The sequence below is a fragment of the Astyanax mexicanus genome, chromosome 9 (genome assembly GCF_023375975.1).
Source record: "Astyanax mexicanus isolate ESR-SI-001 chromosome 9, AstMex3_surface, whole genome shotgun sequence".
Lineage (NCBI taxonomy): Eukaryota > Metazoa > Chordata > Actinopteri > Characiformes > Acestrorhamphidae > Astyanax > Astyanax mexicanus.
In genome coordinates this window covers 17,235,753-17,261,306 of record NC_064416.1, presented here as the reverse complement: position 1 = coordinate 17,261,306, position 25,554 = coordinate 17,235,753, and the positions used below count along the sequence as shown (strand labels likewise).

The 25,554-nt window shown below is 40.2% G+C and overlaps 1 protein-coding gene across 1 annotated transcript in view; it reads right to left on the bottom strand.

Moving 5' to 3' along the window:
• Positions 1–17,665, bottom strand: part of grm3 (glutamate receptor, metabotropic 3) — a 58,141-nt gene extending 40,476 nt beyond the window's left edge. Inside the window, exon 1 of the mRNA XM_007250942.4 lies at positions 16,589–17,665. The gene's annotated coding sequence lies outside the window, so the exon portion shown is untranslated. The remainder of the gene's footprint in view (positions 1–16,588) is intronic.
• Positions 17,666–25,554: the final 7,889 nt, after the last annotated feature.

Here is a 25,554-nt window from a genome sequence, read left to right as displayed (position 1 = left end):
GCAGTACTGCAGAACTACAATCCCAACCACAACCCCAAATTTCTATAGGAACTTCGGTAAGTCAGTAAACCAGTGCTTAAAACGACAATCCATAAGTCTTGAGGATTTGGGGATTTAGAGCCCTCTCTGGTGAGAATGAGTAATTGTATGTAGAAGAGTACTTTTAAAAGTCTCATTCCATAATTTTTTTCATTCATTTTAAAATGTGTAGTTGTGGTCTCTAGTATAAATGAATGCCATGTGAGCCGTTTTTGTTTTTTTTGTGAAAAAAGTGCTCATGTGTTTCTGTTTCTGCTTTAGAAAGACAGGATTTCAGCTCTTGCTCATGCATATTCATACATGCAAACATATCACCTCTGATTGGCTAACAGCACTGCAGCAGAGAATGTGCCCTGTCTTTCCCCATATCCCACAGTCATTTTTGCACCTTTAAAACTCAAAGGACAAAATGTTTTCAGAGATACAGCCTTAGTTGTAAAGATATAACACCTTAAACTCTGCTTAACATCAGACTGTCAGCATTATCAATGCCGTGGGGAGAACTTTTTTTAGCAGAAGAATACCTTTAATGAAGGTCAATGTATAAATTGCTGTCTGAAATTCTGTGTTTGGAAGTATTTGGTTTTTTTGGGCGCAATTGCATCCAACAAACCTACCCGACCACTCTAATACTGATGATGAAATTGATCACATCCAGGTACTGATTTGGGGGCGTCCAGGAGAAATCTGAACCAGAAAACATAAGATCTCAACTAATTTGTGCAAAATCAGATTTTTATTGGTACTGTTTATTATATGGTTTTTTACCTGCATCTGTACTGATGTGATCTGGAGTTTGTACAGTGAAACTCCTCTTTTACCGCTGAGAGAGATACTTTTTAATAATGTGATTATGTGCCTAAAACCTCTATACAGTTTTTTACCTGCATCAAAAAATCCACTACAACCCTGAGAGTGATATCGACATTTTCCCCCACTGGTTATTTGTTTTTCACTCTCTGTCTGTATGGATGTGTGTATATCTAGGTGTGTATGTGTGTGTGTTAGGGGGTCTGTGCGAGCACAGTTACATCACTGAAGCGTATCTCGTCAAACAACAAAGATTCACTTGAGTTCCTCTTGGAGAGAGTTTGAAGGTTTGAGGCCTGGAGCCCCACTACATTCACCAAAACACACACTGCTCTAATATCGCCTCCTGCTGTACCTAGTGGCTGTATAAAAAAAACAATTCTGACTTTTTTAAAATGCCAGAACTGACTTCTCTCCCATTTACTCCATTCACTCAAAAGCTGCAAATAGCTGCAGAGGGTCTGATTGGGACCACCAAAGTCACTCTCGCTGTTAGCCTTGAACTTACAGTGACCCTGCTGAGTTACATACCAGAACCTTTTACACTGGTAAAGATCCTGTACATCGTCCTCGTCCGCAGTGTACAGGGGTACGGTTTTGTAGGGCTGGTCAGTTTTAGGAGGCAGTATGCTCTCTTTTTTAGTGGAGGGACACTATTAAATATTAACACAGCACTCCTTACAGCGCTAAGGCCATTGATCCATAAACAGGACACAGAGGCCGAGAGAGCTACTGAGAAAGAGAGCGGCGAGAGCAAGAACCACGCTGTTACTGTTAGCTCTTTACAAGACATGAAAGGAAGTCATGTCCTGCTGAGACACAGCAATGAGGTGAAGTGAGGTTTTTATTACTCATACATTTAAAATTAAAGCAGGGCTGCCAACTTTCACACTTTTCTTGGACGGAGATTCAGGCTGGTCCAGTCTCAAATGTGTTTTTTTGGTTTTGACAGTTTTTTTTTTGTTGTCCAATAGTATAACTTCAAGAAACTGCAAACAACAAAACTAGAGATGAGCCCAGCTTGATCCTATATTGTAATTGGATTCAATACTGATGTTTTATTCACTTATCAGAGATCAGATGACAGGACCAGTCTACTAACCAATCAAGAATCCTGTTCACAGCTGACACTGGACCATAAACCATCTACATCAACTCTGTAGTGTCAATGGAGTAATAAAATTGAGTTATATACTTTGAGTTCAAGAAATGTATGGATTCCTTGAGACGTTTTTTCTATTTAAAGTGTAAAGCCAATGAGAACACGTTGATACACTGCCTGGCCAAAAGTTGCCACCAAAAAAAGTCACACACTCTACACACACTCCATTGGACCGCATTTAACTTCGATTACAGCAAACATTCGCTGTGACATTGTTTCGATAAGCTTCTCCAATGTTACAAAATTTATTTCAATCCAGTGTTGCCTTCACTGTTTAACAATATCTTGCATTGATGATGATTTCGCACGCAGCCTTGATGTAGAGCAGCTACTTTTTTAACTTTTCACTATGAATTGTGGTTGTGATTGACAGATCTTTAGGGTTTACTGAGATTATGATATTTGTAATGAATTATATAATACAGATTTGTACATAGGCACAAAGTTCACCAATTATTGGCTATGTGTCTTTTCTTTTCATTTGTCACTCATCATCTATCTATTTTTTCTATAATTTTATTTATTTTTTGAATTGTTCCCATTTTCTCACCAATTTGCACGGCTAATTACCCAACCCACTCATTAGAACTCCCCCTATCACTAGTAATGCCCCAATACACCAGGAGGACGAAGACTAGCACTGGCTTCCTCCGATACACGTGAAGCCACCACTTCTTTTCGAGCTGCTGCTGATGCAGCATTGCCTAGCAGCCAGCGCGCTTGGAGGAAAGTGCAGCGACTTGGTTCTGATACATCAGCTCACAGATGCCCTGTGCTGTGGACATCACCCCAGGAGTGATGTGGGGAGAGAGCGCCATCTACCCACCCGGAGGGAGCAGGGCCAATTGTGCTCCCTCTGAGCGCCGGCAGCTTGATGACAAAGCTGCATGAGCAGGGGTTCGAACCTGAACCTCAAAGAGAGCAATGCAGGTAAAATAAAACAGTCAGCAGTAATGTATTAGATTTTGTTAAGATATAAATATTTAGTACATTTATATATTTGTGTGCACTGGGTATCTAAAAGTTATACCAATTAAACTTCTTTCCTAAGACCACACATCCGCACATCCGAGGACACTACAGAAGTGTATTTTTCAGAAGTGTGCCTCTGTGTGTGTGTGTAGTGTTTTCCCATTCAGTGACCAAGGGTTAGGAATGACTGCGTTTGAGGATTTCAGCTTTGAATCAGCGAGACATTTGAAGTCACTTCAAATGATGAGCGTGTTTGTTTACTGTTGGGATTTTAACTGGAGAGAGAGAGAAAGTGTTAGAGAGTGTGTGAGAGAGTGTGAGAACGCGAGTGTGAGAATGCGAGTGTGAGAGAGAACACTACAAACTCCGATACGGCTGATGGTGTGTAAAAATGCTGCAGTGCTCCCTGAGAGAGGCCTTGTCATTGTTTTGACACCTGACACAAACACACCTGAACTAAACACAGCAACCAACAGCTCATCCAGATACAACCGCGGCTGCAGGCCCGGCATGTCGTTAGGTGAAGCCTAACGGTGATGAGTTTGGTTAGCTGAAAATTACAGCAAGCGATGCGACAGTGATCACAGCTTACAGAGCGCCCTACATCACGCTAGCAGTCAGATAACACTAAACAAATATCAACATCCATTCATCTGGGACCCCCTTACTGCAGACCCCCCTCCCACCCTACTGCTGCTGCAATGGAAATGTAATCTTGTTTGGCATACAGCGGTTACCCCCAATAATCACTATCATTAGGAAGAAGTGTGTTTGAGTGGAGGGATATTCATCTCTGTGTTTAGAAAGAACTGCGCGTTCCTCCCTGTCAAAACCTTCCGTGCTTCAAACGCATCCCGATCCGTCACTTCGGCGTGAGCCGAAAGCAAACTCTTTCATCAAGATATGCCATCTAAATCCCCTCTTGTTCCACCACCCACTGACGAGTGTGATTATTACAGCTGCCGAGCTCAACAGGGTGATTTTTTCAAATGAATTTTGAATTGGGGGTGAATCTGCAATGCTCAGTTTGTTCGGGGTCGCGCTGAGGGAACGGTTTCGGCTTCTGAAAAGCTAGCTTTGGGTGGTGTAAAAAAGCTCACGCGTCTTTTAGATCAAGCCAACCTACATATGATGAGATGCGATGCAGGGAGGAAAACGTGGAGCTCTGCTATGCAGCAGCAGCAGCAGCAACAACACCCAGCCCCCCTACCAACCATCCAACCAACCAACCAACCCACACACCCACCCACCCACCCACCTACCCATCCACCCCCAAAACAGAACCAATGTATAAAAAAATAGAAACACTCCACAACTACAAAGCTGTTCTTCTTTTTTTTTTCTCCACTCAGAAACGGATTTGCTTGGCAGCGAATAGGACTGACAGGCTGCTGAAATCTCTTCACACTCCTCATTGTGCATACCCGCAGATAGACGCGAACAGCGCCGCAGCCCTTTGCTGCTTTTGACGCAAGACTTATTGCAGCACTATCAGCCTGTTTGGCTGGAATTTTAAAAGGGCTGCCTCGTTTAACGAATCATCCTCAGCGGGGCACTCACTCCTCGCACTCCTCGTGAAGCCTCAATCCCCGTCCGAGCACCGCGTTACAAACCTTACACACTCGAGGCTTAACCCACAAGTATGCACACAGATTTCTACTGCCGTTCCAGAGTGCCGGTGCACACCTTGGCCCTTGTCCTGTGGGACATTTTGCGTGGCACATATATCATTATGCAAAAACCTTGTCAAAAATGCGCAACATATAAAAATCTAAAAAATATTACACTACAGGAGAAGGAAACCCCTACTTAACTTTTAACAATTGAAAGATACTAAGATACAACATAATACACATTTGTCAGCACTTCAATTGCTTCACTGTTTACTATGTATTATAACAGTGTGTGGGAGCCTTGTAGTTATAAAAAAATGTTAAGGTTTTTATCACTTACAGATTCTTTATGATCGTGGTTCTTTCTACAATCCTATTGCTAATGAAGGCCAGAAGGACAAGAATGCATTATCCCCCACAGTTAATGGTAAAGATTGTGACCAGCGGCATCTGTCTAGAATTGTCTATTTGGCTCTGAGTGGTTCAGCGATCAGAAAATTGCTGGTTTGTATCCTGTTCATGTAGCTTGCTATAGGCTGCTACTATTGGCCTTGCTCTCTCTGGGTGGGTAGATGGCGCTCTTTCCCCTCATCACTCCAAAGGGTGATGTCGTTCAGCACAAGGCTACGTCTGTGAGCTGATGTATCAGAACCGAGTCGCTGCACATTTCTCCAAGTGCGCTGTGATGGTAATTGGTAATGTTGCATCACCAGCAGTTCAAAAAGAGGTGGTGGGTCATTTATCGGAGGAGGCATGTGTTAGTCTTCACCCTCCTGGTGTTGGGGCTTCACTAGTGATAGAAGGAGTTTTAATGAGTGGGTTGGGTAATTGCTTGTGTAAAAAAAGGAATTGTCCATATAAACAAACAAGCAACTTGCATCAAAAAAATTGCATCCAGATTCACTGCAGAACATCCCAAATTCATATCCCACAGACCGTGCAGTGTATTTAGCTTCAATAGGACAAGGCTGTGACAAGGCTTTGGCATAAGATTACAGTGTATTATGCCTTGATTAATATACAATTAATGGTTAGAATAAATAGTAATTTCAATAGTATATATTTTTTACCTTTTCTCAAACTTTGAATCTTTGTTATAACAGTGATGATATTATTTCTCTTTTTTACTATTCTACTAAGGCTGCCCAAATGAATATAGTATGGATAATGTAGGTAATGATGTCAGGTGCTGAAAATTCAATGTCAGAACACGGTCTAATTCTGAAATAAATGTGATGGAGGATAGTAACGACAGCTGACTTTGATAATTTGAATGTTTTAGTTTTAGTGACCAAAATGTTTCTTAACTTCTTCAAACTCTCAAAATTAAATTGACGTAAAAACATTTATTTGTGGGGTGTGTGACCAAACCCCAACATCTGCTAACCTTCATAATGTCAAGCTGCACACAGTGTAAAGTAATGCTGTGTGAATTTACTGTATACATTGTTGATTTTTCGGTGGTGGTGCTGAATAATCTAAATGTAATTCATCTAAATCCAGTTTAATCTGGCAAAATTGGAACTTGATGTAAAAAAATGTTTTTGAGGATATGTGGCTTTACAATTTAACTCAAAATTCAACATCATCAATGTTTTTATTTTATATTTTATTTTTTATTTTGCACCTAAATTCACTGTCTGAATTTATGTTCCTAAAATCTTTCTGATATTAAACTGACATCTGGTACCTGCTGGGTTTGTATGACAGTTTTTACCCAAATTATCATTATGTAGAAATACACCATATTTCTATAGGGTTATAAAAGTCATTTTGGTGCATTTCTATCGGTATATTAATTTTTGACACACCGTAATCACCTGCCAGATTCACATTAACTGAAAATGAAAAATGGCAAAAATGGAGGTGTGCTGTTTTTATGTGACAGTGACGATACGCATGTGCTTTCAGAAGGCTATATGGCAGCTCTATGAGCTTAGGCATCATTTTCTCTCCATGTTAATGAACAGGAGACGAGGCATTTGCAAGCTGTTGGGCCTGCGAGTACGTGACTGAAGCAGAATTGATAATACGGCTCCGTACCCATGGGCTTCATCTGAGGGAAACATGCAGTCTGACAAAAGGTGGGCTCTCTCAACAGAGAACACATGCGTGGGCGGCAGAAAATCTCTCGAGTTCTCAAAGCTGCAAACATATAGGGATAAAGAAGATAAAGAAGATCTTACTGCCAGGGCATGAAATTGCCTTAGATTTACAGCATGTCGGTGATGTCTTAAGAGATGCATCATTTGTCTGTGTCGTAATTACAATAAAATATTTAAACAGTCCTTAAAATAAAGGTGCTACACAAGCCTTTTAGAGAAATGGAATTTAAACCATTTGAACCATTATTATCATTTTTGTAAAAGCGATATGGAGGTGGTGATATGGTGTGAGGAACCTTTTTAAATGTTTGAAGAGTGTTTACATTCACTTTATAATCTGACTACTGCAGAACATTGGAGTCGTCAGTTTTGTCAGTAATCCATTTCAATGCATATGATATGGACAAAAAAGCCATGTGTATTATTGTTATTGAATATTGCAATATCAATGTGAAACAAAGTAAATAAAGATTTAATTAAACATTTTATTTCCTCTAAGGTTTGTTTGATACTTGGCTTGGCTGCAGTTATTATCTCAGGCTAAGAAGTAGTTTGGTGTGTACTTTTATTGTGGACCTCTACCTCACTCTGCCCCTCTCTACTTCACTCAACCTCTGCAGCTCTTTCATTGTGTTTATTGTGGAAAATCATATCAATCAATAAATATGAAAAATAGGATTTATCTTATATCCAATCAATCAATTTTCATGCTTTGCAACCAGCCAATAAATTAACAGAATAATTGTCACATAAATTCCAAACTGCACATTAGGAGTGTATAATATAGACAAAATAATTATATGTGATAATGCTGTTGGTTATCCCAATATCCCAATATCAATATCCCTATAAATTAAGATCATTAAATATTTTTTGGCACTTACTTGGTAGTTGACAAAGGAGTGAATTTAAATAGTAAATTTAAGTTTACTGTTAATCATGATGTTATTCACAGCTCTTTTAATGTGTTTATCGTAAAACCATAGGATTCATGACTCAATATGATTCATTCAGCCCTATGGCACTTTGTTTTTTTTAACACATCAAGGAGAAATTTGAACACACTTTAGCTAAAATATGAAGATTATTTAAATACTTAGTTTTTTCTTTCTTAAGCATTGCTTTGAAAAGGTTTTGTTGCCATCGAAGAGTGCTGTGTTAAAAACTGCTCGCATATTTTCAGTAGCAGGGTTTTTCATGTTTTCATGCATGCACAGACTGAAATTTTATATCTCCATAAAGATTGAGAAATACTTTTTAGAAATCAAAGTTTACTGTTTACATGGCTACTTAACCGCAGAATAATCAGATAGCTGCAGAAATAAGATTATAATCTGATAATGAAGTGCATTTTCTTATAAAAAAACAAACTGTTCTCTTTCATGAAGCAAAAAGTGTTTCTTCCATTGCATCACACAAAGAACTGTTTCAAATCATCTCATCTTACTAGCAAATAATGGTATTAATAGTAAATTAACGATTTCTGTAGGTCTTCTGCTATAACTTGTCCTCGCCTGCAAAGTGGACATCTACTTACAGTAGAGCAACACAGCCCTGAACTTTATGTATAGCTCTGTAAAGCCCTGACGCACAGCGCTTTAGTCTGAGGGCTAGGCAGGACTTATTTACATGCACTATGCAGGCCATGCTCTTGAATGGCTAATTATTACAGCGCTGCCTTCTACTGCATCATTTCTACTGAGTGCAGCACTGAGAGCTGAACAGCACAGTCCAAGGCCAAGTCCGTCCAGGTCTGTACAAAACATTTCTAACCATAAAGCGCACAGACGCGTGGTTCAGAAAGGCCACACAGCTAGGTGTGCAAATACATGGCATGCATACATATTAACTGGACTGATTTATACCATTTTTATAGGATGCTCTGGAAGCCTGCACATGTGGACATGTGCAATTTCAGAATGAGAGGCTGAATCTCAACAGGGAGCTCTGCCCTATTCAAGGCCAACGCCTCCTCCGACTGATTTCTGAGTGCAGGCACATCCTTGCTCCTATTTTTTTCCATCACGAAATGTGCAGTTCAGACTGTACGGCACAACAAACGCATGTGTAAGTGAAAACTACTGTAGAATAGATGGAATAGCCTAGAGGAAATGTACTATATAACTGTAAGACTGTAGCACTGGGTTTTGGTAGAGCTTTCATGGTAAGTTAGCTTGGCTTAACGAAGTTGTTCACCGATAAATCAGATTTACATGCTTTCCTCCTTAACTCAAATGTAGTCAGTCAGAGCCAAGAACGCTGTTTGCTTCTTTAGCTTTGCAATGGAGGTACAAAACTAAGATACAGTACGTAAGATATATACAGAATCGTCTGATGTATGGCAGCATCAGTTGAGACAATTGGATAGAATGTGGTTTATACTCATCAGTTGGAGAGTTGGTGCAAGTGGCTTGGGCTGATTCATACAGTCATATGAAAAATTTTGGGCACCCCTATTAATCTTAATCATTTTAGTTCTAGTTTAGTTCACTTTAGTTCTTGGGTTTTTGCAACAGTCATTTCAGTTTGATATATCTAATAACTGATGGACACAGTAATATTTCAGGATTGAAATGAGGTTTATTGTACTAACAGAAAATGTGCAATATGCATTAAACCAAAAGCACACCTTAGGTGACTCTGTTTGTGGCGTGCTTGCAGAAATGGCTTCTTTCGCATCACTCTCCCATACAGCTTCTCCTTGTGCAAAGTGCGCTGTATTGTTGACCGATGCACAGTGACACCATCTGCAGCAAGATGATGCTGCAGCTCTTTGGAGGTGGTCTGTGAATTGTCCTTGACTGTTCTCACCATTCTTCTTCTCTGCCTTTCTGATATTTTTCTTGGCTTGCCACTTTTGGGCTTTTGAGTTGTTTTGATGAGCCCATGATGCCACTCTTCAGAGGAGATTCAAATAGAAGAACAACTTGCAATTGGCCACCTTAAATACCTTTTCTCATGATTGGATACACCTGGCTATGAAGTTCAAAGCTCAATGAGGTTACCAAACCAATTTTGTGCTTCAGTAAGTCAGTAAAAAGTAGTTAGGAGTATTCAAATCAATAAAATGATAAGGGTGCCCATACTTTTGCACCGGTCAAATTTTGGTTTAATGCATATTGCACATTTTCTGTTAGTACAATAAACCTCATTTCAGTCCTGAAATATTTCTGTGTCAGTTATCAGTTATTAGATATATCAAACTGAAATGGCTGTTGCAAACACCCAAATATTTAGAACTAAAAATGATTAAGATTAATAGAGGTGCCCAAACTTTTTCACATGACTGTATATTTTTCTCAGCAAGATTGGCATATTATACTCTGCATCCGTGGTGTGGGCACATGCAGCTTGCAAAGATTGGTATATTATACTTTGCAACTGGAGTGTTGGCACATGCGGCTCACAAAGTTTGCCGTATTATACTCAAGATCTAGGGGTGTTACACACGAGTCTTGGGAAGATTATTGTTTTATACTCAACATCTAAAGGTGTTGGTACATGTGTCTTGCGAAGATTGGCATATTATACCGTGCATCCGGGGTGTTGGTACATGTAGCTCAGGAAGACTGGCATATTATACTCTGCAACCGGGGTGTTGGAACATGTTGCTCATGATGTTTGTTGTATTATACTCAAGATCTACAGGTGTTACCCACGAGTCTTGGAAAGATTACTGTATTTTACTCATCATCTAAGGGTGTTTGCACATGTGGCACGGGAAAATTGGCATATTATACTCTGCAACCGAGGTGTTGGCACATGCAAGATGTTTGCCATATTATACTCAAAATCTAGGGACGTTACACACGAGTGTTGGAAAGATTGTTGAATTATACTCAACATCTAAGGGTGTTTGCACATGTGGCTTGGGAAGTTTGAAGTATTATACTCAGCAACCAGGGTATTGGCACATACAGAACTTTGACCAATTGTAATATTATACTTGGCATCCGAGGGGCTGGCACATGTGTACCAGAATATGGCTCAGTATATGGTAGATACCCAGATATCTGGGTACTGATCAGCCATAACATTAAAATCACTTGTCATACATTGTGTTAGTCCTAACTGTGTCACCAAAACAGCTCTGGACTCAACCCCTCATTACCCTAACCAGAAACTACTGCTACAATAGCTGTAGTCTTCTGTGGAGTAAAATTAAAATGCCTAGCCTTTGCTCCACTATCTTATTAAAGAGCTTTGGGTGCCCATGACCCTGTCACCAGTTCACTGCTTGTCTTTCCTTGGATACTACTCCATCAGAGAACACCCAACAAGACCTGACTGATGTTTTGAAGCTCAGATCAGAGTTTGATGCTTGTCACTGTGGCTCAGATTCTTGCCCTTGCCCATTTTACTGCTTTCAACACATCAACTTCAAGAACTGACTGTTCATTTGCTGCCTAATACAGAATATAGTTCCAAACCCCTGACAAGTATCACTAAAATCAAAGCATTTCAAGTGTTATCCACTTCATCTGCCAATGGCTCTAATGTTATGTCTGATTAGTACCTGAAAAGAACCCATGTCTTGTTTCTCAAAATAATTATAATTCAGACACTAAACCCGAGAGGAAAACCCCATATAATGTTTATGCCATTATGGTTTGCAGTGTTTTTTCCCTGAGGTCCACTTACACTGTTTGTTTGGGTTTATGTAACAAAAACAGCCCTAATTCTTCTCATCCGGTCTTCCCCAAACTTGTTTTCCCCTCAAAACAAAAATAGCTTTTTTTATATAATATCCTTTTACATTAAAACTCGGCCTTATTGAAAAACACCCCAGACTATAACACTTTGTATAACTTCAGTCTAAATGGGTGTGGTTAAACCACTGTTGGTTGAATAGAAGAATCTACTACAACTAAAGTAATCAGCCACGATATTAAAACCACAGGCAGATGACGTGAAAAACACAAATTATTTGGTTACAGTGTCCACCTGTAGCAGGTGTGGGATTTACATATTAGGCAGCAAGTGAGCAGTCAGTTCTTGAAGTTGATGTATTGGTTGCAGTAAGAAATGAATAATGCACCTGGCATTAACATCCACCCTGGGTGATCTGATCATAATGATTGCCAAAACAAAAGCCAATTACACCTGGAGTTTTAGATTCATCTCTTGTGACATCACGTATCGAAAAGCTACAATAAAAAAGTAAATGATACAATATATTGCAATATTATTATATACAATATTATATACAACACGGTGAACAGGGTCTAAGGGAAGCCAACTATTTATAACTAGCTAAACTGTATCAAAATATCCCCAAATAAGAAACTGGTCTTGTGCAGCATTCATACTGTGCATCAAAAATGAACTGGCAAAAGCTACAGCAATACAATTTTTTCCCCATTTCCTCCTAAATTTACATGGCCAGTTACCCAATCCACTCATTCATTAGGACTCCCCCTATCACTAGTGATGCCCCAACACCAGGAGGGTGAAGACTAGCACATGCCTCCTCTCATACATGTGAAGTCAGCCACCGCCTCTTTTCAAACATCTGCTGATGCAGCATTGCCGAGTAGCATCACAGCTCGCTTGGAGGAAAGCGCAGCGACTCGGTTCCGATACATCAGCCCACAGGTGCCTTGTGCTGATAGACATCACCCTTTGGAATGATGTGGCGAGAGAGAGCACCATTCACTCCCTTCAAGGAAACCAGGCATATTGTGCTTTCTCAGGGCTGCAGTAGAACCGGCGATCTTCTGATCATAGTGGCAGCATTGAGCCCACTGGACAACAGCCAAGACCTTACAGTCATGACCTTAACACACTAATAGCTCATTGAAAAAAGCCCTACAAACACCACCAATCAACTTACAGGACTTACAGGGTACATATTATACCTCTTTTTACACAAGTTAGATTAGGTCTATAGACTATACAAAACACGTTCTTGAAGGTTTTTTTTTGTTGCACAAAATCACTCTCACATAAAGAGATCTCACTAGTGCTATGTTTGTCAGTCCTTTTTAGAATGAGCCATTTAAGGGCTCTGTCATTAATATGCAAATAAGCTGTTTCTGGCCACAACATGTTTATGTTAAGCATTTACCACATTGATGTTAGCTTGTGCTTAGTGGCAAAACATAAACAAGCTAGTTTTCATGTATAACCGTGATCGAAGCACAAAACTCACTATTTGAAAGTACCTACATCTCCACTGATCTGACAACTTGCGATGGACAGCAGGTACAGATCCCTCCTTCAGACGAAGCACAGTGCTTGTAAATAAAACTAGCAGACCAAAATGGCAACTCATCAACTGATCTAGTGGGTATGCACATTTTCTTATTGTGACATCACAATAAGGGAGCCATAGAAAACGGTTCATAGAAGAATATGATTCTCACATGAACTCTTTTAATGATTTATGGGGCAGTCGAGACCCAAGTGGATATACAAAAGCATGCAAAAAGTGATAGCAAAAATGCCAAAAAATGTCCTCTTTGAACAATTTGCTGCGATTGTTACTCTAGGTGCCAGATGCCTCAGGACACCTTCAGAGGTCTTGTTGAGTCCGTTCCATGCCTCAAGGGATCAGAGCTGTTTTGTCGGAAGGAAGGGCGCCGACACAATATTAGGTAGATGATTTTAAAGCTATGGTCTTACTCACCTCATAACAGTCAGTATTTCAAGTGCAAGTTAGATGTGATTGAAGTTATGATTGGTAATTTAATCACGTGCTTCTCGTGTTTTATTCTCCTTTCTAGTTCTCTCGCCAGCATTTTACCTCACAGTTCAACCACAACACAGAACCCACCAGCCGGATTAACATTCAGCGCAGGCGCTCGGCGTCATAAATTATGTACCATCTGCGTCTTCCTCTAACATCTTACAAAAAAACACACGGCCACGTTTCGCCCCACACACACATTCACACACATACACCTCTAACGGCTCACTGAGGAGGCGCGCCTTTCTTTCCCCACCCGTTTTGTTGCAAAGCCCGCCCACATTGCATTATAATTGGACAGTTTTAGCTCCCTCCTACGCTAAGATTGGCTAGTAGTGCTTGCTAACTAGTGGTCCTTTGGATAGGTATGTACTATTATCCAATCACTGTGCAGAAAGGGGTGGAACCCAAGTAGTATGGGTGCGGAAAAAACAGGGAGAAAACTGGGAACAGGTTCTTTAGCATTCTGGCTACTTCAGCTAACTAACATAATGCTTCTCTGTCTTTTTCTCTCTCAGATTCTCTCACTCTTTTCCTCTGTTCTCTTCACATCTTTTCAAACTACATCTAGAACCTCCCTATAGAGGAAAACAGTGGCACCAGTAAAAACATCACAACAGACTCAAGGGGAGTGTCTGGGAGGCTTGATTTCCTCAAGCTTTAGCAGTTAGCGTGTTTATTGTACCTTTCATGTTTCTAACACTAGCAGGTAAGCTAGTTGAATACTGCAGCAAAGCTAGTCTAGTCTAGTTTTATTTTTTATTTATATGGGAGAACCTGGATTTTTTATCAGCCATGACTATTATGAATTTTAAATATGAAAACGATTTTTAAAATGTACACCACAACAACAACAACAACAACAAAAAACAAAAAAAAAACAAGATTTTAGAATTGATGGTAAATTTCATGTCTGTCATCTTTACTGAATGATCTATTCACATTAATTTTCCACTATTAATAATGCTTGATGTATATTTTAAGCACAATTTAAACATAATATTAACTCACATTTTTGACTGTCTCAGCCTCCTGATTCATATGTTCAACCTGAATTTACACTCATATTTAATATAATAATATTTAAGTCTAATTTTATTTTTAACAGTTCTATTAAAAAACATATATATGTCCAAGCAATGTCACTTCCTCTATCAGAAGTGAGATTCAAATTCGGCCTAAAATTAGTATACTGTTAATGTATACTTAATATTTTATACAAAATAATGCAATTGCAAGTTTGTCTTACGCATGTGTGAGGAAGTGGTTTTGGGTAAATCTTTAATAAATGATACTGCCATAGAGATGAAAATCCATGAAAATTAGACAGTTTTAAAAAGTGCAGTGTGATATCTAGATTAAGGGTAGCACAAAAGTTATACAATGGTGTAAGGCAGAATGCATCCCTGGACAGGTTGCCAGTCCATCACAGTATATGGAATGTATAGTAAAATCTTTATACGTCGAAAAAGTTTTTCTTCTCCTGTGAATTTAATATATCAGAGATACGAAGTGTGACAATGTTCATTTTCTAATTATTGAATATGTGTTGCACATATATGTTTGTATCTGTATAATAATGTTGTAAATACACCACATATACACGTCACATATAATGCAAAATGTGACAAATAGCCTATATATTCTCTATGAAGGAATTCTATATATTCTCGTATATCATAATATGTGGTAAATCTATAGGCTGCATTGCCATATCTTAGATATCAGTAAGGGTATGCAGGCGCACAGCAGCTAACAGAAGCTGGATCAGCTCGAGCAGCTTTGATTGATCAGTGGAGGTTTTATCAGGAACTGATGGTAAACGAGCTGCTGAAACTTTCTCTCAGCTCAGACCCACTCTCACCTCTCTCTCAGACCCTCTTCCAGACCCTCTCCGAAACCCTGTCTCAAACCCGCTCCCAGACCCTCTCTTTAGACTCTCTTACCCCTCTCTTAGACCATTGCTCAGAACGTCTTTCAGACCCTCTCTCAAACCCTCTCCCAGACCCTCATTTAGACTCTCTTACCCCTCTCTCAGACCCTCTCTCAGACCCTCTCTTAGACCATTGCTCAGAACCTCTTTCAGACCCTCTCTTAAACCCTCTCCCAGCCCCTCTCTTTAGACTCTCTTACCCCTCTCTCAGACCCTCTCTTAGACCATCGCTCAGAACCCCTTCCAGACCCTCTTTCAGACCCTCTCCCAGACGTACTTTCAGACCCTCTCCCCAACCTCTTCTCAGACTCTCTCCCCAACCCTTTCTCAGACCTTCTCTCAGAACCTCTTTCAAACCCTGTCTCAGACCCTCTTCCAGACCCTCTGTCAGACCCTTTCACAGACCCTCTCCCAGACCTTCTCTCAGAACCTCTTTCAAACCCTGTCTCAGACCCTCTTTTCAGAACCTCTCCCAAACCCGGTCTCAGACAATCTTTCTGACCCTCGCCCAGACCCTCTCTCAGACTATCACTCAGAACCTCTTTCAGACTCTCTCCCAAACCCTGTCTCAGACACTCTTTTCAGAACCTCTCCCAAACCCTGTCTCAGACACTCTTTTCAGAACCTCTCCCAAACCCTGTCTCAGACACTCTTTTCAGAACCTCTCCCAAACCCTGTCTCAGACCCTCTTTCAGACCCTCTTCCAGAACCTATTTCAGACCCTCTCCCAGACCCTTTCTCAGACCATCACTCAGAACCTCTTTTAGACCCTCCTCCAAACCCTGTCTCAAGTCCTCTCCCAGACCCTCTCCCCAACACTCTCTTAAACCTTCTCTCAGACCCTCTTTCAGACCCTCTCCCAAACCTTATCTCAGACCCACTTTCAGACCCTTTCTCAGACCCTCTCCCCAACACTTTCTTAAACCTTCTCTCAGACTCTCTTTCAGACCCCCTCCCAAACCCTATCTCAGACCCCTTTTCAGACCGTTTCTCAGACCCTCTTCCAAGACCCTCTCCCGACACTCTCTCAAACCTTCCCTCAGACCCTCTTTCAGACCCTTTTTTTAAGACTCTCTCTCAGATAGACCAGTAAAGTACAGAGCCACCCAGTGCTGTAACTCACTTACTGTCACCAGTAAACCCAGTAGAGAAAGCTGATAAAATCAGATAAGATAGATACATCAGATACAGCAGTAACACTCATCACAATAACACACCGCCACCCCTCCCTCCCTCCCCATCAGCCCGTGCGCTATGAAGCGATACCTGCACTTTGTTTCTGGTGAAGCTAGATCGCGTGCTGGATCCTCGCGCTCCACCGCGCAAAGCTGGAGAACAGCGAGAGCCTCCGCCAAAAGTGTCCGGGATAATCCGAGCTGAGTCCCGCGGGGCTGGGGGTCCCGAGATACTGCGGGGGCTCCTACCTTCACCAGAGAGAGAGCGCACGAGAAAGTCCGCCAGTGCTGAGAGCCGCGCGCAGTGGACAGGATGAGAGAGAGAGAGAAAGAGAGAGAGAGAGAGAGAGAGAGAGCGAGAGTGAGAGAGTTGGGGGGTGGGGGTGAATGAGTTAGAAACAGCACAGAGAGAGAGAGCTAAAGAAAGAAAGAGCAGAGCGAGAGAAAGTGAGCGAGAGATGGAGTAAGGGAGGCACAGTGGTTAAGAGACAGAAAGAAATTGGAAGAAAAGAGAAAAAGAAAGATTGACTGACTGACGGAGAGATTGAAAAAGAGAATACTGTAAAGTATAGAAAGAAAGGGATTAGGAGAGATCTAGTAAAAGGGAGAGAGAAAACTGTCTGACCAAGGAAAAGAGAGAAAGAAAGAACACAGAGAGAAGTAAGATTGTGAGGAAAAAAATCAGCACAGAGAAAAGGAGGAAGAGAGAAAAAAGAGAGAGAAAGAAACAAAAAAGGGAGAGATGGTTTGGTAGAGAAGAGAGAAAGAGAGACAGAAATATTGACTTAGAGTAAGAGTGAAAGCAAGCAACGACACAAAGATGAAGAGTGAGAGATTGAATGAATGAGGGAGATACAGCAGATTGCAAGAAAAAAAGAGAACAGAAAGACGTAAAGAGAGAGAGATCGCAAAAGCAAGAGCAAAGAGAAAGGAAGAAAGAAAAATATATTAAATGAGTGAGAAAGAGCAGAGTAGGAGAGAAGAAGTAGAAGAGATTGAAAAAGAAAAAGAAAGAGATTGTGTGGGAGACAGATTTAATGACTTCTAAGAGAGACCACAGAGATAGAAACAAAGAGAGAAGGAGAGAACACATAAAGAAGTAGAGAGCAAGAGAAAAAGAATGCAAAAGAAAAGAGAGCACAGAGCGAAAAAAGGGGAGAGAAAGAGAGGGAGAGAAAAACAATTTGAGAGAAAAGAGAGCACAGAGAAAGGGAGAGTGAGATTCAGAAAGCACAAAGAAAGAGAGAGAGAGAGAGAGAGAGAGAGAGAAAGAAGCCTCTCTGTGCGATGCTTGTGTCTCCTAGCAACAAAACTTGATCTTGTGGGGGAACGCTTGTATTGGCGGAGGAGCGGAAACTTGCCTGGACTCACCTGTAACAGCTACTGTAGAACCACAAACACAGCGGCTTTAAATAAACCTCAGTGTGTGTACTGTTCAGCAAACACCTCTCCAGCTCTCCATGTCTGTGGTTGTGTGTGTGTGTGTGTGTGTGCATATTAAATATTAAATGTGTATCTGTATTATACTGTGAGTTCTCTCATGCAGAGGAGGCAGCAAACAGGCTGGTGCAGCCTTCAACACTGAGATCAAAAGAGAACAATTCAATATAAAAACTTCTGAAACCTGAAAACCAGAAAGATCCTGAAAGTTCCTCACGCGGGATCGAACCTGTGTTGTCAGCAGTGTTGGGAGTAACGGCGTTAAAACTAACGGCGTTGCTAACGCCGTTACTTTTTTTCAGTAACGAGTAATTTAACTATTTACTCTGACTGTAAATATAACGCCGTTACCATTTCCGACACCCTGTTACTGCACGTTACTTTAGCCGCTTTTTTTTGTTTTAACTTCGCTTTGCCCTGGTTAACCCCTCCTCTTTCCGGTGAACTTGAGCTTCTGGCCGCTGTGCCTGTAGGTTTATGTAGTTTGGCGTGGTGAAGTGAGGCACAATTGTGACGATTTGCTGCTCTAATCAATTCAGTGATTGCCGTGGACAGGCCAAGTTCCGAAATAAGGACGTTAAGTTCTTTTTAGCTGCTCCGGTTTTTGTTTTGCTGCTGCTTTCTCTTTTAGAGCTTAAATTCTCTGCCAGAACCCGACCTGACCCGAGGACCGACCCGAAATCGGGCTCCTATTTTTATTTTATATAAAGCTCTGGTGTGATAATCACAATGTTACTAAGTAACCAATTATTATTGTTCACTAAAGCGAACGAAATACCGAAAACTGAAAGTGAAAAAACATTTGTGTTAACTGAATCTAATAAAAACGGTAATTAAAAGGAAAAAACTACCTCGAACTGTATTTTGTGTTCTTAAAACTAACTAAAACGAACTGAAATTACTGATAGAATACCCTCATTTTCGTGTTTAATTTATTTATAAGCGCTGTTGTACAGCGGAGTTGTACAGCGGGAGTTGTTGTGCCGAGCGCGCGGCACCTCGTGGTCCGTTAGTTCTTGTGTAAAGCGCTCGCGCTAGCCGCAAAATACGACAGAAAACACTGAGAAACTGCAGAACTATGTATGGGATTACAATATGCGTGTGAAGCAGATGAAAGAGAAACAGGAGATACAGTGTGTGAGAACATTTACCTGTGAGTAGCTCATACCAGAAATCTCTCTTTCTCTCTCTCTCTCTCTCTCTCTCTCTCTCTCACGTTTATTAGATTGATCTCTCTGATGAGATATGTGAATAATAAAAACTAGCAAGCCCACCCTAAAAACAAATTAAAACTTACTGAACAGAAAAAAGTAAAACAAAATAAAATTAAACCATAATAAAAATGAAAAATGTAATCACGTAGCTCTGGGCGCACGTGAACGCCTCCGCGTTTGACTTGCAGCACTGTGTGTAGCTGTTCTTAAAAATCATGTTAATTAAATAATAGATATGCTTCTATGTTGCAGTGTTAATAAACATAATTCTGATTATATTTCGCTCATTCAATCAGCCCGAAAACAGACAGTTTATGGTTTGGGTTGGCTCGGGCTCGGGCAGAACGTGCACGGGCTCGGGCTGGGTCGGGTCGGATTTTTTGGGCACGATCTAAGCTCTATTCTCTTTTGGTGAAACTGTTATATTAATACTATTTTAACGGTCGTTAGATTGTTGTTTTTGTCCATTATTTTGTTTTGTTTATATATACATATTTCCTTTGAGTGTGGCTTGGTTTGTTTAATTTCATCCCCAGATGCGTTTTTTCCGTTTTTTCCGTTTTTTTCAGTATTAGTTTTAGTAAGTTTTAGTAATTTTCTTTGGTTGTGTGGAGAATTTCGTTTTTTTTTTTTTTTTTTTTGAAATTCGTTATATTTTTGTCAACATTTTGGGTTTATTTTCGTTTGTTATTTTTCTAATAATAATAGTAAATACATAATTGATTTCCTTTTTTTTGAGGGCGAATAATAAAAGTAACGCAATAGTTACTTTTACTGGTAACTAGTTACTTTTATAGTGGAGTAACTCCGTTAGTAACTCAGTTACTTTTTTGGAGAAGTAACGAGTAACTATAACTAATTACTTTTTCAAAGTAACGTGCCCAACACTGGTTGTCAGGGTCGTGGTTCAATATACTATCGCTTCCCCAGGTAGCGAATTGGTACACTACTGGGAAAAATGCCCTTTTAAGGAGATAGGGAGCCCAAGAATGGGTGAAAAAACGAGAACAGGTGGAAACTAATCACGCCGATTGTGACAGAGAGACAGGGGAGGAATGTAAATAAAAGCTCGACAGAGAAGCATTTTATCTGCTTATTGCCGGCCCCTGCTCTAGAGTTACTCCTACAGCCAGTAAGTGCAATTCATGCTTAAAGCCACACCTAAAAATGGACACATGCGCTTTTCACATGCATTTCTGGACAAGCTGAGAAATACAGAACCATCACAGCAAAATAAAAAATCAAATTTATGAGACAATAGATTTTTAGACAATAGGGTTTACGTACTTCATTTTGTGTCTCATTAGGGCTTTCCTGCCTGCTTCAAAAAAGTTACATAGTGTAGTTACCCCAAAGTATCAAACACATAGATGCTATTCTCATTATTACTTGCCAGTGAATCTTTACACTGATTTTGAAGCTGCTATATTGATGAATTATTACATAATGTTGCTTTATGCAAATAAATACATTTTTGCTTACATAGTAGATCCAGGTATTATCTAAATATGAAATGCAGCAAACAGCTTATATTCGATATTCAGATCAAGTACATTAGCTCATAAAGTCAAATACAGCCATATGATCCCATTTACACCAGATCACTTCATGTGGCTAGAATGATTTTAGCCACATGCATTTTTAGTACAATTGGTAGCCAAATTAGTTTCTAGCTAGTCAGTCTGAAATCTGATTGCTGTGTTGGATGGATTATGCAAATTCACTCATTGCACTCATAGCAATAATCACTGGTATTTCGAATTGGAGCACATAGTAAAGAAAAAGCAGTTAATAATAGCTCAGCACCTCTAGGAACTGCTTTAAGACAGTTGGAGAACCATTCCAGATTCTACTTTATAAAGCAGACTGGTAGAAAAAAAAAATGCCAAGAGTGGGCAAAAGGTGGCTACTTTGACGAATCTAAAGTGTGAAACATAATGTTCATAGTGTTCCTTCATGGTTTTCCTCTCCTAAATATCAATCTACAATGCCAAAAAAAAAAAAATTAATAAGAAAGGGTGTGTCCAAACTTTTGACTGGTACTGTATGTAACTTGGCCTTATCCAGATACAATCCTGATGCTTAAGATGAATAAATTGACCAGGTATAACTGGGGTCTAAGTTTAGCCCTAGTTAATGCATTCAGATGACGTAACCAGTAAACTCCCACGCTCCAAGAGAGGGAATTGATCACAGCCTCAGTGTGACTCGCACAGAGAGAGAGGAGAAGAAGTCATCTGCCCACACTGGCTGGAGCCTTGTGAATGAATTCACTGGGTTAGTCTGGGTCTGTGTGTCCCTCAAACAGCTCTGATCCTCCCTCTTTCCCTGCCTCCTGCCATAGAGGTGGGAAGAGCAGTGGTGGTGGTGGTGGGCTTTGGCCGTGAGAGAAAATCACACACTTTGGCGCCGTCATTAAAATGCAAGTATTTAAGCCTCTGGTTCCTCTTGAATGCGCCGCGATTGGACGAGAGAAGTGCACATGCATGGCTGAGCAGGAGCAAGCCCCGCTCCCCTCCACACTTTTGTCCATGCTCAACTATGTGAAAAATGCAAAATGTTCATTTGAGGGGAAAACATGTAATAATTGATTCCCTATTAATGATTTAGTTATTCGTGGAGCTGCTGAGGTGTGGAGGGGACCTGGCTCCTAATTTCTTAACTATGTGAAATTAAAGTACTCTGTGTGTGTGTGTGTGTGTCTGTATATGTGCGTTTCATCAGCTGCTTCAGATTCGTGACGTTGTTGAGGCACTAGCGTTCCTACCAGCGTATCACACACTCTGCATACATCAAAGCATGTGGGAGGATAAAAATCTCTGTCTCTGTTTCTCTCACTGTCTCTCTCTCTCTCTCTCTCTCTCTTTCTCACACACACACATGCACACACATACAGACATACATACACACACTCACAGATGCAGAGGAGCGAGCATCCCGCCTTGTGAGGTATCCATGTGTGAGTCTGCTCTTGTTCTTCTGCTTCTTGCTTCTTTATCCCGGTGGCTTGCAGGCTTGCATACATGCAGTGCAGTGGACAGGATTGAAACTATTAATTAATTATTATTAATAATAATAAAGGACTAAAACTATTAACTAATTATTATTATTTAAACTGTAAAGAAATTGAGAGCTGCAGTGTAAGTGTGGACAACACAACGACAATACCAGGTTATGATACTTGTAGAAGCATATTCATCTGAAAACCTTTTCTGTTTTTCTGAAGCTGGACTATATATATATATATATATATATATATATATATATATATATATATATATATATATATATATATGCCTAATTCAATTTGCCTGATGCATGTAGGTAGTAAATGTATTTCTTTTGAGGAAAGAAAATATAGCAGATGAAAGACATTTTTTTGTATTAGTTGTCATATTGAACTGTAGAAGTGTCTGTGTTGGGTTCCCCCTGGGTATGTTACAGAAAAAACACAGCTTAGATGATCAACAGTGTATCAGCAGTCTGGTCAATATTGGCAGTATTTTCCTACTGCATTTAATTACTGCTTTATTGCTTTTCCATCAGGAAAATCAGGTACTGGCTTTAAATGTGCAAAGACGTGTACTAATTCTTTTTTAATCAATTAATCATGGGTGTGTTTTTGCCATACCATGAAATAAACCAATCTGAGTTTCACTTGCCATTCACTTTAAGAGCCAGCTGCGCTTTGACTGCGCTCTGATGGCAGATTACTACTTTAACATCACAGCGCTTCTGCGTTCTCAGGTCATTTACAAGAACAGCATTGTTTTTTTATTTTGTATTCTGCATATTGTTGATGTAAAAATTGGGTTTGTGCATTGCTCTGTGTCCTGTGTGTGAGTATCTTGCATTGTCAAAAAAGGAATGAACTTCTGACTGTTGACTGTTGTCTAGGTTTTTTCAGTGAGTGGCACACCTGTGTTTTTCGTTGCCAAGATTGCAATACACCGTACATTTTCCTGAACACTCCTCTGGTGTAGAGACATTTGTAAGCTTTGCTATTTAAAAATGCATGTGGAAGGCATGAATTAGTTGGCTGGGTGTAAGATAGCAATGAGAATCGTGATATGCCTTTTGCAGGGTGTAAGGAAGGCCCCAATGTTTTATCCATGCACAATACTGTTTGGCTAGAGAGAAGCATCAGCTGACAAGATCTAATGGAGACATGATATTGGAAAACAAATAATTGCTGTCAAGCAATATCCATTTTTGTTGCTTTTTAGTTCTAGATGAATACTAATATTCTATAAAAGCTACAAGTAACATGCTAGTAATATTATCAGACCAAGTTTTGTAGTTATGGAAGGTAGTTAAGTAGTTTTGTTGTTATGGAAGGGGAGTGTTATGTGGTTGTGAGATTGTGTGTGTTTTATAGCGGTGAGTCGATTTGTGGAACATTATTCATCCTTCTGATGTTGGGATAGAGGGTGAATAAGAGTCTCTGCCAGTGTCGCATATTCTCACTCAAAACAGAAAAAAGACATTGTCTGGCTTCACAGTCTGCATCCAAACTCTGTCCAAATTTTTTTGGTTGGGGGCCAGAAGGAGAAATATATTTGAAGTCACGGGCCACAGACTCTGTAATAAAACAAATAATGAAATATACCACTTTAAATAATACATTTTCTTGATTATTTCATTTACACACCATTTTACTTGACTTACTATCTTTATCTTTGACAGTGTTGATGTTTCATTTCATGATGTCTCTTAATATTAAACTCCTTAATTACAGCAACTTTTAGACTGTGGACCGTAGTTTGGACACCTCTGGTCTGCATCTTTAGTAAACCAAAATTAAATGTGCAAAAATAATCTAGAAAAAGGTTTCAACGTGTCTTTGCACAGTGAGTATGGACCCTTCTACTAAACACACACAAACGTACAACCACATAACCCCCTCCAAAATAAAATTGGTCTTGTGAGCAATATAGACATGATCTGCACGTCCATAAGACATCTAATGCTTACTGAACATTACATTTATTTTTACCTTACATTCATTTCAACAGGAATGAAACCTCTACAGGACACAGTTATGTATTTTTAAGATAATGACACAATTACACTCTACCAGCCATTAGTTACTGTATAGTGAATGTACGTTCCATACATTGGTTGGTATTACCTGTATTAATAACCAGAATGAACTGATTCTGTTTACTGGCAGTTAGAACATCAGTAAGCAAATAGAAAACATTAATATGATGTAATTGTTGTAAATAGGGCTAACATATCATCCTTTTGCTCTCCTCTACTTTAGCAGAGACAGTGAGAGCTGGGGCCCCAGGGCCAGACCTGGATTGGGGCGTGTCCGAGTGAGCCGGTGTGACGGTGACCCCAGCGGTGGTGTCTGCTTTAGATGAGTAATGTACAGCGAGACGAGAGGCAGCAGGCGGCATTTATTAAACCTGCAGTGAGCCTGTGTCTAAAACAATGAGACTAGAGAGGAATTATTTCAGCAAGGACCCCTTGAGGGGTATGGTGGCTCTCTCGTTCTCTCTCTCTCTCTCTCTCCCTCTCTCTCTCTGTCCTCCAGGCATGATAGATAATCCGGTAGGCTGTTTACGGCTCCACATGAGACTTCCAGAGGCGCTGGTGTTATTGCATAGGGATGTATGCTGTTGTGAATGAGCAGTGACTTCCAGATGTAGGGCATTTATGAGGAGCTTACTAATGTGAATTGTTTAATCTTTTTGTCACCGGTTAAAACGTCTGCGGAGGGATAAGAAGCACTTCTAGTGTGAGTCATCGCAGAGCTTTCCAGAATAGAAGAGGGCACAGTTTTACAAGCTAATTTGTGTGGCCGTGTTTTGGGATTTACCTTAAAAGCCTTTGAGTAAAGAGGACCGTGTGATGAAACATACACAAGAATAGTGTTATAAAGATTGTAGATCAACAGACACAGAATTTAATGTAACTTAAAACGTTTGTTTATCTTAGCCTAGTTCAAAACTTACAAGGGCGATTTAATTCACAATTCCCTTCCCTTAGGCAAAATTTATACTGATATTTATCTGTAAATTTACCATATTTTCTCCCCAATTTGAAGGTCAATAATTCGAGCCCTGTTTATCTCCCATTATCTACCCCCCCGACCACCACACATGAAGACTAGCACATCGTTTCTTTATGAACTGATGAACTGATGCACTAATGCAGCATCACTGGGTAGGCAGAGTGTTCAGAGGAAAGCCCAGCAACCCACCTTCAGTGCAACAACCAGTAGATGACTGTGGCGACCAGCATCCTATCACCTGGAGTGATAAGGTCAGAAAGTGCCACCAAGGAGCATTATTTACCCTCCTGATATTGGGGTAGAGGGTGAATAAGAGTATCTGCTAGTGGGCCACCATTTATGATAATTTGGTGGTGACACATACTGTCAAACAAAACAGAA